At 37.8% G+C, this 16,434-nt stretch overlaps 1 non-coding gene across 1 annotated transcript; it reads left to right on the forward strand.

The window, feature by feature from the left end:
- Positions 1–14,239: 14,239 nt before the first annotated feature.
- On the forward strand, positions 14,240–14,323 carry Trnal-cag. The gene has a single exon. It is a non-coding gene; the product is annotated as a tRNA-Leu (tRNA).
- Positions 14,324–16,434: the final 2,111 nt, after the last annotated feature.

Genomic DNA, 16,434 nt, shown 5'->3' on the forward strand with positions numbered 1-16,434 from the left:
TGGCATTATCATTATCTCATTAGTTCCACAATTGAGTGCACTACGATGTCTTCTTTACACGATCTCCTAAGCACGGTGTAGCTACCGGGTTTTTTAGACATAACCTAGCCAAGGTGGGAAAGTTCGATTCAATACGATCAACCGCTTCTAACCGTTACTTCTTTACTGACATGTATTTTGTTTCCTCAGGTTAATTTCATCGTATGCAATAGTGACTCATGTTATATAATCGTGTAATTATGTAACATTAGGAGGATACATGTACGTCATAACGGCTCAGCAGTCTACACCTGAGTCCTGGCAGGCAGTATCGTGACTTAGTAGAATATTAGGAGTATTCTTGTGCACTTGACGTTTTCATCAATGTTAAATCCTTATGCATTATTACTTCGTACTCCGTTTTAAATGGTTTTGGTTTGAACAGTTCCAAATCATTCACTCTCGAAAAATTAAGTATTTGTACGGGAAGTTTCGTTAGTGTGTTTTGTGTCTGAATTATTAAACTTTATTACGCGTTTAGATAGATAAATGTTAGGTGGTGACGTTGCTGGTATAATCCGGTAAGTACGTCTCACGTACGGTAATACAGTATAGCCAACTCCCTAATTGGTAAACAGTTAATCTAAGACAATTATGAAATGTTAGGAAATATGGGATTGTTGAGGTCATAGACCTTACAAGCACTACCACAAGACGTGATTTTTCCAATCTTTAAAAATACACACTTGAATAGTAATTTGAGACATCGAAAGGTAAATGCAAGAGTTTTAGTACCGTCAGTATTCTCAACCTTGTCGACAAGAGATGATTAAATGTGAGCCCTGCACTTCCGAATTGCTGCTCCTGATCCAGAGTTTGCAGAACTGCATTTGTCACTAAAATGTCAGATGACGTTACGACAGTTCACTTTAGTTGGCTTAAGTTCAGTGGTAATCACAGGCTTCTCAGAGATGGCACAGTAGATCGATTAGCAAACTTAGTTGATTTTGTGTTATTATTTACTCGTTTTATGAGGGATGTTGTGACAATTTCAGTCTATGTCAGATGCGAGGGCAAATATATTTATGTCTGAAGCTCCATCTTGAGATGTCGCAAAGTAATTTTACAACTTTTTGGCAAATTATGAGTGCACAATTTGGCACATTTATAATTCTCCATGAGCAGAGTTCTACGGGGTGTGGGTTGAGGTAATGGTCTGTTGGTTCCGATTGTTCCTTGTATGCCTTTAGGTTGGTCTATTCATATCATTATATATACAACAATTATAACAAACTCCACCAGTACTAAAAACGAGGATAAATGAAAGGACTGTATTAAATCCGGAAAATACTGTATCGGGGTAAGGCCGAGCCAAGAGTGAGATCTAAAATGCGAGAAGCTCCATCCTGTCACCAGACACCAAAGGAAAGGGAAACCAAGCCTTAGTAAATCAGCTAGAAAAGAACAAATCAACCCCATTGCTTCATCAAATACAGCCACAGATTTTTTTCCTGTATGATCACACAATAAAGTTTTTCTTTAGCAACTCTTCTTACATATGTTTGTATATCACTGGAAATAATACAGTCTAAGCCAACAGGGCACTATCTAAAATAATGGAAAAAACTTCTTAGACCTAAATTTCGTAAGCAAATTTTGGATACTTTAATTTGCCAACCAATAACAACCGAAAGAAATTAATTAATTTCGTATGGCTCTATACTAAACCGTACAGGAATTGACATTTGTAGAGGAAAGTTACACCTCGTGGAGATTTTGAAAACATTCGGATCACTTAGAAAAGAGTTGAACAGCTGCTTATGGATCATGGATACCTGCTTTGATGGCTGAGAGACTATTATATCTTGCCTCTGCACTGTTCTTATGAGAGAACGGTCCGGAGTGATCTGACTAAGATATTAATTTAAGTCCGAACATAATTTTGTTTTGAGATCGTCCCACAATTCCTTTAACTTACTAGATACAAAATCCAGATCGAACGATCTTCACTTACCTAATCTAGATCCTTCTCCGGTAGTGATCACCCAGAATGACAATAGTTGAAAAATTTCAGATGCTGAAATCAATTATTTTTCTGTGAGGACTTGAAGGGGCTCAAATAAGTATGAGTGTCCATAAAAATGAGGTAGAGGAATTTGAATCCACTGAGAAATCACTTTCTTCCTCGATATTACTGATACATAGGAGTCAAGGATGACGACATCCCAATCTATTACCCAGTCTTCTGAGACTGTATGTTACTTCCAAGTTCCTCCAGGAACACTACATGCATGAGTAAGCATCTCCCTTACTCGATATTACTGATACATAGGAGTCAAGGATGACGACATCCCAATCTATTACCCAGTCTTCTGAGACTGTATGTTACTTCCGATCCTCCAGGAACACTACATGCATGAGTAAGCATCTCCCTTACTCGATATTACTGATACATAGGAGTCAAGGATGACGACATCCCAATCTATTACCCAGTCTTCTGAGACCGTATGTTACTTCCGATCCTCCAGGAACACTACATGCATGAGTAAGCATCTCCCTTACTCTTTATTACTGATACATAGGAGTCAAGGATGACGACATCCCAATCTATTTCCCAGTCTTCTGTGACTGTATGTTACTTACGAAGTTCCTCCAGGCACACCACATGCATGAGTAAGCATCTCCCTTACTCGTTATTACTGATACATAGGAGTCAAGGATGACGACATCCCAATCTATCACCCAGTCTTCTGAGACTGTATGTTACTTACGAAGTTCCTCCAGGTACACCACATGCATGAGTAAGCATCTCCCTTACTCGATATTACTGATACATAGGAGTCAAGGATGACGACATCCCAATCTATTTCCCAGTCTTCTGTGACTGTATGTTACTTACGAAGTTCCTCCAGGCACACCACATGCATAAGTAAGCATCTCCCTTACTCGTTATTACTAATACATAGGAGTCTAGGATGACGACATCCCAATCTATTTCCCAGTCTTCTGAGACTGTATGTTACTTACGAAGTTCCTCCAGGCACACCACATGCATAAGTAAGCATCTCCCTTACTCGTTATTACTAATACATAGGAGTCTAGGATGACGACATCCCAATCTATTACCCAGTCTTCTGAGACTGTATGTTACTTACGAAGTTCCTCCAGGTACACCACATGCATGAGTAAGCATCTCCCTTACTCGTTATTACTGATACATAGGAGTCTAGGATGACGACATCCCAATCTATTACCCAGTCTTCTGAGACTGTATGTTACTTACGAAGTTCCTCCAGGTACACCACATGCATGAGTAAGCATCTCCCTTACTCGATATTACTGATACATAGGAGTCAAGGATGACGACATCCCAATCTATTTCCCAGTCTTCTGTGACTGTATGTTACTTACGAAGTTCCTCCAGGCACACCACATGCATGAGTAAGCATCTTCTTTACTCGATATTACTGATACATAGGAGTCAAGGATGACGACTTCCCAATCTATTTCCCAGTCTTCTGTGACTGTATGTTACTTACGAAGTTCCTCCAGGCACACCACATGCATGAGTAAGCATCTTCTTTACTCGTTATTACTGATACATAGGAGTCAAGGATGACGACTTCCCAATCTATTACCCAGTCCTCTGAGACTGCATGTTACTTCCGATCCTCCAGGAACACCACATGCATGAGTAAGCATCTCCCTTACTCGATATTACTGATACTCCCTCAGTCAATCTCACACTTGCTACCTTCAAACAACCGCTTAAATCAACAACTCAATTAATGCCAGAACCAGACTGTAGAAATATTGCACAAGACATATCTTGAATGGAAGCCTCTTCATAAAATATTGTCGCTCTAAAACAATTAAAACAATATCCGTTAGAAACAAAGAGGGCTGAAAGAGCTGTTCCACAGAAGAATGGCGTTATACAATGTGGGCGACAAGCGAAGAAGTCGGTGAAGAGATTCTTGACAAGACTAATGAATGGGATGAAGAGAAGTAGGAGGGGCGGTGGTGGTGAGGTTGGGGATTGGAGAAGAGGGAGAGGGGTGGCATTGCTCGGTAGGATCTGACTTCGATTGAATGTTTTTAGCAAGGATTTATTGGATCCTGTAAACGAGCAACTATATATTTAAAATCCTATAGTCTAGTGTACTCAGTAATTTTACTTTCAGTATGTAGCAAAAATCGATTTATTTTTAATACAATATATGAATTAAAAATAATATTCTCATTATATCCATCTCGATCTCATTGCTTAAATAAACGGTAATTTACGTAAATATTCTAGTCTCTTCATAAACGGTCATGTCGCACTTCGTTTATGTTTTTTATGAATACACAAGTAATTCAAAAACAACATTTACACTTGATATGTTTTGTTGCTTCATGACAAAGCTGATCCCTTCTTAACCATCTTTTAAGATTAAATTTGAAGATTATTGGAAAACTGTTCAAAAGTTGTCTATGCTATTCAACATAGTCATAGTCTAACTAGAATTCACAGAGAAAGGGGACATAGTAAAGAATGGCCGAGCCAGAATTACTTACACAGCCAAACTTTACAAGGTCTGCAGTGTCAGCTGGATAGGCCTCAGATAAAAAAAGTATTAATACAAAATTTTAGTAATCTATTTTGTAAAAACGAGAGCACAAAGCTTACAATGATCATACGGGAATACAAAGTAAGCTGAAGTAATGTAATGTGTGAATTACTGTCAGGCTACAGAATTGAGAAATACGAGTATACAACTTGCTTGAATACGACTTCGTTGTTTAGGGTCAATGTCGTCCTCTCGACCCGCTTGGGCAGGAGTTTTAACGAAAACAAAACTATTTAATTAATTTAATTTTTTTATTAACACATTAATCCTTGTTCAGTATCAGGTTGCGTTGTTTGCGTTGTGAATTATGTTGTGAATTCTTGATATTATTTACTTGCTTGTTGATAACAATTAATTGTACGTTATTTAAGTTTGAATTTTACTTCCGCTGGTTTCTATATTACTGTTATTTACATAGAAGATAAAGTTAAATTATCAAAAGGCTGGCAACCCGTAATAAAGAAACCATATAGATCATCATTGGTCATATTGGTTGTAAGTCGATAAGGCTCCAGCCAATCATGTCATCCTATAACAGCTGTTTACTAAAGATAACGTTCCATAGTGAGGCTGAAACGTCCCAAAGATTGTTTTCTTTTGAATTAAAAAAAACCATAACTGTTTCTCTTTGAACAATTTTCTATACCAATATAATGACCTGTTACACGAATGGGCTATGTTTTTATTCAAAGTAGCTTTAACAGCAAAACTTAATACAATGCTAATAATTAGCCACTACACCGAATGTTCCATCTTTATTTTGAATTAATTACATAAATCTACAGATTGTCCCAGAAATCCTTGACATTTTCAGGTATTATTCCTGGACTAAAGACAGCATAAAATAGTAGGAGTTCTGGGTCAACATGTATAATTTTAAATTTTAACACAGACTAATTTCATAAACAAAACTCAATTAAATTTACATTAATTTATCAAAAGTCATAGCGTAAAATAATGAACCCATACATTGTTCAATAAATCAATTATGAGTTTTAAGCTACTCCATAATATAATCAGCTTTACGTGAGAGATGAAGGAGTGATCATGGCGTGGATCCACACAATTTTTCTACCAAATTATATCTTTCTTTTAGTATTTTTATTTATGTATTCTTGTGCATAAACCTTACACAACACACAGTTATCTAAATCCCTCCCACACAAATTCTAAGAGTTGTTGACAAAACAATGGCAATCGGCGTTGCCAGACGAGAACTATGTGCGTTTCTGCAAACATAGACTAGGCACTGTCACCGCTTACAGCGGAGGTTTATAGCTGTGCCCGTGACCTTGCCCACTGAGTATGATGTCGAAGCATGTCGTGGGGGAGAACTATGTGCGTTTCGGCAAACAGACTAGGAACTGTCACCGCTTACAGCGGAGGTTTATAGCTGTGCCCGTGACCTTGGCCACTGAGTATGATGTCGAAGCATGTCGTGGGGGAGAACTATGTGCGTTTCGGCAAACAGACTAGGAACTGTCACCGCGGGGGAGTCGGATGGGCCTATCCCCGCACAATGTTAATTTGATGAATTTAGGTACCATTATCTTAAAACTATAAATGGTAGCCAGTTAATTATTTTTTATTCTGCTCCTTGTACTTTTCTTAACATTTTGAATACAGGGTTATAAAAAATCTTTTCAGATAAAAGTGTGTGGACATTTTTTTTTTCTTTTTATGCAAAAAAATCATAAAAAAAATTACAATTTACTCTGATGTATAAAAATTAAGATAGCTGAACATAAGGCAATAATATGTTATTCAAAATGCAGATTATTACTTAGGGAACAATTAAAAAAAGAATCAACAGGCTTACCTCTATAATAGTTCTTGAGGGAAAAGTGTTACCTATCGAACAAAAACATTAGTTTTTACAGAAAAACGCATTTGAAGTTCATTGTAACCACAACTGTATAAAAATACAAAAACAAAAACTACAGTTAATAGTGTCCAGGGGCATTATGCTGGATTATCTGGAATCCCTCTTCTTCCTCAAGCAACTCTTCCAGTCTTAATTTGGTTAATTTTGCCTCTGCCGGCACTTCTTTCTAATTTCCTCGATGGCATTTTTTTTTGCTTGTCGGATTCGGATCTCATCTTTCTGTTTCATTTGTCTGACCAAATTGTTGTTGCAGGCTTGTAGCCTAATTGTTAAAGATAAACATCTCACAATATTACCTTGATTGTAGCAAGCAACAGCCTCATAGACACTAATAGTTCAAGGGTTGACCTTAGCATAAAATGTATTTTTAGGAAGTCGAGACCATAATTATGTTGTTGACGGATTCATTGGGGTTTTGTGTACCTCCGTTTTTGTAAAACATTTCCTTAGAAGGTCTGGTGAAGCCATGTTCCTAAATAATGGTTTTATTTTTGTCCATTACCACTTTAGGCAGGTGGAAATGATCTTTATGATCATAGGGCTCCTTTTTATTGGCCATCGCTCTCTGGTACTTGCAACGTCAAAATCTCTTTGCAATTCTTTAGGAAAAAAACAGCTATAAAAAAAGAACTAAACCATCAGAAAATTTTAAGTGAAGTATTTTTCTGAAAAAGAATGAAACAGGGAATACAAAATCACAAGAAAACATATTTCCGGTAAAAAAAATTTTTTTTGCATATCCGAGGTCCCCTTAAGGCCATGTCCACACTGCCGTGGCGTAGCGTCCGTCCATCCACATAGTATGAACGTCCGCGTATGCCGCGACGGTCTCGAATCCCGTCAAATACTACCAGACACGCGTCCGCGTCCGCGGCCAACGCACGTCTTTCTTATTAGAGGTAGCTTATGCATTTCAACTACTTTGAATTTGTTTAGTTATACACTGATAGTGGAATTAATAGTTTGTTATAGCTCTCACACAAAACTAATTTTATTGTTCTGGTGCGTTATTCATTAATAATTTATTATTATCAAAATTATATTTTCATTATTATTACATGCAATAACTATTTATATTATGAACTTAGTAATTAGGGCATTCAATACTTTGATATACCTCTTTTAAAGCTATTGGATTTATATATAAGATGCACTTGAAAGGATTATTTTTTTAAGTTTTGTGTTGGTTTTTTTCAGTTTTGTAATAAGTCTTTATGTTTTTAAAAACAATGGGGGGGGCCTATTTAATTTTGTTATAGATTCAAACATTTAATATGAAAAATAACAAATAAAAATGAATGCATATAAACATGATACCAGATTTTTTATTTTATTTTTTTTTTCATTCCAATAAACCCTAGAACTGGCGGTCATTTCATCCTGGAGTGTCACGGGCTGTTTTAGAGCTTCGCGCAAGGGTTTTTTTTAAAACAAATATTATTAAAAAATATTAATAAAAGGGAGTAGGCCAGCCAAAGTAAGACTAGCGGCGCGGCGGTGCCCCGGTGAGGGGGTTGGGGAGGTGCTTTATTGCGCATGCGCGGAGCCTTCGTAGCATCGCCGACGTCGGCTCAAGGATCGCTCCAGCGGCCATAGCGCAGCAGACGGTGGCCGACGCGACGAACGTTGCGCCACGTCGGTTATGTCATGTCAGTGGTGACTTGTCTATTTGACAACATGGTTAGCAATTATTTTTTTTAAAAATCCATCCGCAGATGGACGGACGCGACGCCACGGCAGTGTGACATGGCCTTTTACAGCGGAGGTTTATAGCTGTGCCCGTGACCTTGGCAAGCTGAGTATGATGTCGAAGCATGCGCGGGGGAGATCTATGTGCTGTTTCGGCAAACAGGGACTGGGCACTCACCGCTTTACAGCGGAGGTGTTTTATAGCTGTGCCCGTGACCTTGGCCACTGAGTATGATGTCGAAGCATGTCGTGGGGGAGAACTATGTGCGTTTCGGCAAACAGACTAGGAACTGTCACCGCTTACAGCGGAGGTTTATAGCTGTGCCCGTGACCTTGGCCACTGAGTATGATGTCGAAGCATGTCGTGGGGGAGAACTATGTGCGTTTCGGCAAACAGACTAGGAACTGTCACCGCTTACAGCGGAGGTTTATAGCTGTGCCCGTGACCTTGCCCACTGAGTATGATGTCGAAGCATGTCGTGGGGGAGAACTATGTGCGTTTCGGCAAACAGACTAGGAACTGTCACCGCTTACAGCGGAGGTTTATAGCTGTGCCCGTGACCTTGGCCACTGAGTATGATGTCGAAGCATGTCGTGGGGGAGAACTATGTGCGTTTTGGCAAACAGACTAGGAACTGTCACCGCTTACAGCGGAGGTTTATAGCTGTGCCCGTGACCTTGGCCACTGAGGAAGATGTCGAGGCATGTCGTGGGGGAGAACTATGTGCGTTTCTGCAAACAGACTAGGAACTGTCACCGCTTACAGCGGAGGTTTATAGCTGTGCCCGTGACCTTGGCCACTGAGTATGATGTCGAAGCATGTCGTGGGGGAGAACTATGTGCGTTTCGGCAAACAGATTAGGAACTGTCACCGCTTACAGCGGAGGTTTATAGCTGTGCCCGTGACCTTGCCCACTGAGTATGATGTCGAAGCATGTCGTGGGGGAGAACTATGTGCGTTTCGGCAAACAGACTAGGAACTGTCACCGCTTACAGCGGAGGTTTATAGCTGTGCCCGTGACCTTGGCCACTGAGGAAGATGTCGAGGCATGTCGTGGGGGAGAACTATGTGCGTTTCGGCAAACAGACTAGGAACTGTCACCGCTTACAGCGGAGGTTTATAGCTGTGCCCGTGACCTTGGCCACTGAGTATGATGTCGAAGCATGTCGTGGGGGAGAACTATGTGCGTTTCGGCAAACAGATTAGGAACTGTCACCGCTTACAGGGGAGGTTTATAGCTGTGCCCGTGACCTTGCCCACTGAGTATGATGTCGAAGCATGTCGTGGGGGAGAACTATGTGCGTTTTGGCAAACAGACTAGGAACTGTCACCGCTTACAGCGGAGGTTTATAGCTGTGCCCGTGACCTTGCCCACTGAGTATGATGTCGAAGCATGTCGTGGGGGAGAACTATGTGCGTTTTGGCAAACAGACTAGGAACTGTCACCGCTTACAGGGGAGGTTTATAGCTGTGCCCGTGACCTTGCCCACTGAGTATGATGTCGAAGCATGTCGTGGGGGAGAACTATGTGCATTTCGGCAAACAGACTAGGAACTGTCACCGCTTACAGCGGAGGTGTTTAGCTGTGCCCGTGACCTTGGCCACTGAGTATGATGTCGAAGCATGCCGCGCGGGGAGAACTATGTTCGTTTCTGCAAACAGACTGGGCACTCACCTCTTACAGCGGAGGTGTTTAGCTGTGCCCGTGACCTTGGCCACTGAGGACAATGTCGAGGCATGCCGCGGAGGAGAACTATGTGCGTTTCTGCAAACATAGACTAGGCACTGTCACCGCTTACAGCGGAGGTGTATAGCTGTGCCCGTGACCTTGGCCACTGAGTATGATGTCGAAGCATGCCGCGGGGGAGAACTATGTTCGTTTCTAGGCTAAAAGCGGTGACAGAGTTATTCATCGATTTACATCGGTTAAAAAGTGCATTGCGACACTGTTTAGTGTCTCATTCATTTAACACGTCTTTTATTGTTAGCTAAAATCGATATTGTTTACGATATTTTAAAAATTAAGTCGTTAGCATAAGACATTTTAGTATTTTAATGAATATACAATTATTATTATGTGATGCATGTGGAATATTAAAATTGTCTGGCAATAAAAGTATATTGTATTGTATTGTATATTGTATCATTGTATTTTTCTATGAAATTCTAACTTGTCTTTGAAATTCCATTAATATAAAATGTATCGTATTATGATATTTCCTTATTTTAGAAAGAATTATGCGTAAATACTCTATTCTTTTTAGCACTATTGAAATTTAAGTTCTGTGAAAAGGATATTGTGCTAAGTACTCTACAACATGTCAAGAAGTCTAAATGCGGCATACCTATAATAATATTTTGACTTCAAAGTACGAAGATTAATACGGCGTAACTACATCGACAGAGGGGTGGGTGTTCACCCCCTCCCCTTCCCACAAAACCACCCACCAACTATCACCTGGCTGTATCCGGCACATTGAACAGTAGAGTACTATTCTGGGAGCTTATGTTTACACCCGAGCTTGTTGAATCGTCTAATAATAAGCACTGAATGAGCTATTTCTGCTGTTTACCTGGAATACATAATCAAAGTTGGTTACTGACCTTTTCATGTTTATCAGCTATTAACAAAAGAGAGGTTTAAACCTTCCTTTATCCCTTATACTGTCATTTACATTTGAATATTTGAAAGTGTAATAATAGAATGATAATAAACAAGAAAACCTTAGTTATAGGGCTTAGTTTTAATGAAGAAGAATATCGCTTGCGAGGCTGGAAACATTTCATTTCGGTCTGTCTGTTTGTCTGTGCACACGACATCACGAAAACCAACTATTAGACTTAAAATGATGCACGAATCTTCTATTTTATGTGGTAAACGTTGAATGTGATGGTGGTGCATATCACTCCATGGGATAAGGCTGAGCGTTAGCGAATATTTTTTTACATTAGTCTTACGGGTAATTATGATGTCAACTAAATAAATACAATTAGCATAGATACTTTTATTATATATTATTTAATTATTAGTTTGTTCGAAATACAAAGAACAACTGAACTATACTGTAATTTGAAATACCTATAACGAAATTCGGCTCGACATTTTGGTTTCGGTGATTTAGATAATCATTAATATCGATTATTTGATTGCTATGGTGGCTGTTTATTTTAATGCAACTTAATTAGAATATGGTTAAAACGTCATCAAAAAGGTCGAAAACAAGAATGTAGCTTACTTATCTGTCCAAACTTATGTATAAGTACATCACAGTAACCCGTATTATTCGATACCATAGATGTTAGAGAGTCCTGTAGCTTATCTCCAAACTTCGACCCAACCCACCAAGATGTTGTCCCTTTTTGTAAGTAAAAACGCAGTTATATTCCCCATAATGTCAATTAGACTGATTGTAATGATAGATAAAACTTGTAATGAAAATACATTGAGAAAGTGTGTTGCATGATTTGGACACCAGCAATATTTTTTTATCTAAATTGATGGCCTCGTACTTGTTTTTGGCACTTAGATTGCGTTCTAGTGAGGAGTTTTTGGAGATGCTATTGATTGCGGTGGACGACGTAGGTGGGTAATATGTACCAGTAAAGATTGCTACTTGTTGCACATGTGCTACGTGAGGTCGAGGACTGCCGGGACTCGGGAGGACGGCGTACGTGTGCATACAGACGGGTCAAGCGATCTGTACTAGCCATTCACGAAACATTGACCTCACCTACGTGAGGTCGAGGACTGCCGGGACTCGGGAGGACAGCGTTCGTGTGCATACAGACGGGTCAAGCGATCTCTACTAGCCATTCACGAAACATTGACCTCACCTACGTGAGGTCGAGGACTGCCAGGTCTCAGGAGGACGGCGCACGTGTGCATACAGACGGGTCAAGTGATCTGTACTAGCCATTCACGAAACATTGACCTCACCTACGTGAGGTCGAGGACTGCCGGGACTCGGGAGGACGGCGCACGTGTGCATACAGACGGTCAAGCGATCTGTACTAGCCATTCACGAAACATTGTCCTCACCTACGTGAGGTCGAGGACTGCCAGGTCTCAGGAGGACGGCGCACGTGTGCATACAGACGGGTCAAGTGATCTGTACTAGCCATTCACGAAACATTGACCTCGCCTACGAGCTGACATTTTATAATTGATTTAAAAGAACTGAACTACCGGAACACCTTTTATTTGATTGTACTATACTTGTGATAAAAACAGACTATTATTATTAGTATTGTTATTGGAATATTGTTTTTAAAAGCCCGATGTTTTTGGAAAAGACGTGTCTCTCCCCATTCCACCCACAGGCGACCGGTCGCCCCACGCACGCTGATCTCTTGGACCAGCTGTACCTGGCAAGAGAGAAATACCGAAAATAATTGAAAACAAGGATTCGTATTAAATTACTTAACAGATTTTATAAAGAAAAATTGTTTAATTATAAAACATTGTTGCCCGTGAAATGAGTAACAACTTTAGGCCCTACAGGTATTTACAGTAATTTTGTTATTATAAATAGAATAGTTTCTCTAATTCTAAACATCACATTCTAAATTTTTCCAGTTTACAAATCAGTTTTCTACATTAAAATCGATTAAAAATTTAGGAGACAAAAAAATTAATAAATTTGGCCACATATGTGCTGCCATCCATGATCCATCAGATAAATTTCGTAACATTTTCAGGTATTTTTAGCCCTAATGTTTGATTTACTTTTTTATTTAAAATGAAACTGAGTGTGTTGCTGCATTTGGCAATTGTTCAGTGAGTTGCTATTCTAGGCAAGCGAGAAAGCAGGTGAATCAGCTGTTTTGCTAAGACATTCCATGAAGTATAATTTCAAACTTTCGGGTGATGTAATACAGATAGTTCCGGATATTGGAATTGTAGCCGTTTCGGTGAATGAGCTGAGGTTGACTGTTCAGTACTTGTGCAAGTCTCTGGATTGTCTGCCCAGAGAAGCGGACTTTGACACTGTATCTTGTTATCTCCAGTACCAGCGATTTCCTGAGATCTATCTTCGCATGGCTAAATTTTTGGATTTCTTCGAAAATATTTCGTTAGAGCTAAGTAGAGACCCCAAAAATAAATGTTTCTGTCTGGATAATATTTTTAATATTCTTATCCCATCCCATATTTGTATTTATGACTTATACCTGTGGACCACGAAAGCAACGTTCTTATACTTTAGAAATAAAATGTTTTAGTCGAACAAGAGCGTATATATATATATATATATATATAAATATCCGCGTGTTTTATTCTAAGAAAATAAACCTTATCAGAAATACAATTGAATCTGAACGAACTAATCAGGTGACGAAATATTATTATCAGAATAGCATCAGCTGATGTTTTCTTACTTCATGCTCGTTTAAAAAAAGGAAACAATACTTAGATTTTGTACACCATTATTTTCATACTACTACATATTTATACAATTATTATCATAAGTTCACATAGTTTAACATTGTATAGGTCGTATAAAATAGATCTTTTTGCAATATCAGTCTCTCATTACGTCATATAAATGAAACAAATATTTGCCCTTGCCTTGTAAAGCGCTCCTCGTGACTAACAGTGTCACAGTAGAGAGACGTTATATAGTTTTCTTTTTTAGAGCCGACTGTACTGGCCGCCATGTTGATTTGTGTACAAAGAAAACGACGCCTTGATAGTTTGATTCCTTTATATGACTTAATGGCTCTTTTACAATTAACAAATTAAAGATACTGTTTGAACTAACTAGAATAAGTTTACAATGCCTTCTACGTTTGATTGTTAAGAAAATTAAAATTACATTTGTTTTTATTATAAACTCTTAGTACTGTAAAGCTAAAAGAAGCTAGAAATTTAGCAAATACACAAAGAAATCGTTTAAATAAATTATGCATTTAAAATTAAGTTATCTTATAAGCCTCTGCGATGAAGCAAAACTAATTGGTTGACTATGTGGAAAACAGTTTGTTATGTTATGTAACTCGAGCTCAATTCAGTAATGACGCAAGTTGATAGTAGATTTTTAGTCCGTGAATAAAGTTGAAAGTTTATAACTACAAGTCAGGATGGCCGAGCGGTCTAAGGCGCTGCGTTCAGGTCGCAGTCCACTTCTGTGGGCGTGGGTTCGAATCCCACTTCTGACAATAATATTTTGTCAACGAACCACTTCATTCCCATGCAAATGGAATTCCTCATCGTTGTATTAATAAATAAGTTCACAAAAATTATTTTTTTTTATTTTAGACCATTGTATTTTTTATTGAATTTTAAAATTTACTGTTTTTAGGAAATCACTTTTCAAAAAATTTGAATATATAACCATTATTATGTAATTTGAAGTGAACGTGATTGATCGCGAATATTACAAAAATATTTACACAATACTTAAAATAATTTTTTAATTGAAAATTAATAAAATATTTGCATTAGTATAAACATACTGATTGAATTTGCTAATACATTAATATTTAATTTTAAAATATTTAAACTAACAAATAAAATTGTGTGTTGATAGTAACAAAAATATACATAAATGAAGAAATATCAGAAAGATTGTGTCTTTAACAAAAAATTATTAATTAACGTACTATTACAAATTAAAGCATATTAACTAATTTTTTAAATACAAAAGTTAGTGTTTATATATATATATATTATATATATATATATATATATATATATATATATATATATATAATATTTAATATGTAAGTATAAATGATAAATATGCTCTATACATTTTGAAAGAGTTGCACCTTTTAGCGCAAACTTGTGAACCATCAAATAAATAGCAGTCACCAGCATACACGCGACCAATTAAAAAATCGAAAATTAACCTTAAGCGTAAAAAGCTACTTACATTGTAATCGTAGTATGATTTGATTAAAAACATATCTAATTTGTAACGGCAATAAAGGTTTGTTCGATATTTGGTTTTTATATAAATAATAAATTATATGTTAATATTAGCAACAGATTATGCCACTGAAAGTATAATGGTGTGCACTATTATAATACTTGCAATCATATCCTTAATGTTATGTGTACTTTCAATGTGGTCTCGGTATTACATTCATGGCTAATCTAGCTCTTTAACTAAAATATAATATTGTTTGTGAGTAGCTATAGTTCGTGTGTCGTAGTGTTGGAGGCAATGTGGAGACTATAGCGGTCTGAGCTATAGGACAAGATCAAATGGGGTGATTTATATATTGTAAATGGCCATTGTTTAGCCATGAGCTCGGTAGGAAGCTCCCCAGACTATGTCAGGGTCCAACTGACGCTTCTTTAAGAATTGTTTGGAAACCTTGACGTGGAGCAACAAGGGGGAGTACGTTTCTGAGACAACTTCTTCAACAGACCTTACAGGTGATAAGAAATATAACATTATTTATACTAATAAAATCTATTTCAGAGCAGTAAGATAGAGAGTAACAATTTCCAACTAAACATAGCCTACCCTACAGACACCTAGGACAAGTCTCTACTAGTATATCAGGATTGCTCTAGAAGTTATGACACTCCTGTAATTATGACATGGAGTGACGAGATGGAATATGTTACGACATGTAAGTTTCTATCTGTTTAAAATTAAAAATAAATAATCTGTTGTTGTTGGTATAAGTTGTTAACAACATGTAGGTCAGGTCACTGCGCTGTTTACTGTCTGGTATCGACGCGTCCTGTTAGCCACAAGCATGTTTACTTAGTGTCTCAAAATAGCGATATTATAAATATAAGTATGCACAAAATGTTAAGCAAATATATAACACCTGTTGTTATTGATATAAGTTGTTAACAACATGTAGGTCAGGTCACTGAGCTGTTTACTGTCTGGTATCAACGCGTCCTGTTAGCCGCGAGCGTGTTTACTTAGTGTATCAAAATAGCGATATTATAAATATAAGTATACACAAAATGTTAAGCAAAAATATAACACCTGTTGTTATTGATATAAGTTGTTAACCACATGTAGGTCAGGTCACTGAGCTGTTTACTGTCTGGTATCAACGCGTCCTGTTAGCCACAAGCATAATTACTTAGTCTATCAAAATAGCGATATTATAAATACAAGTATACACAAAATGTTAAGCAAAAATATAACACCTGTTGTTATTGATATAAGTTGTTAACCACATGTAGGTCAGGTCACTGAGCTGTTTACTGTCTTGTATCAACGCGTCCTGTTAGCCACAAGCGTGTTTACTTAGTGCCTCAAAATAGCGATATTATAAATATAAGTATACACAAAATG

This window comes from Homalodisca vitripennis, chromosome 5, assembly GCF_021130785.1.
Source record: "Homalodisca vitripennis isolate AUS2020 chromosome 5, UT_GWSS_2.1, whole genome shotgun sequence".
Taxonomy (NCBI): domain Eukaryota; kingdom Metazoa; phylum Arthropoda; class Insecta; order Hemiptera; family Cicadellidae; genus Homalodisca; species Homalodisca vitripennis.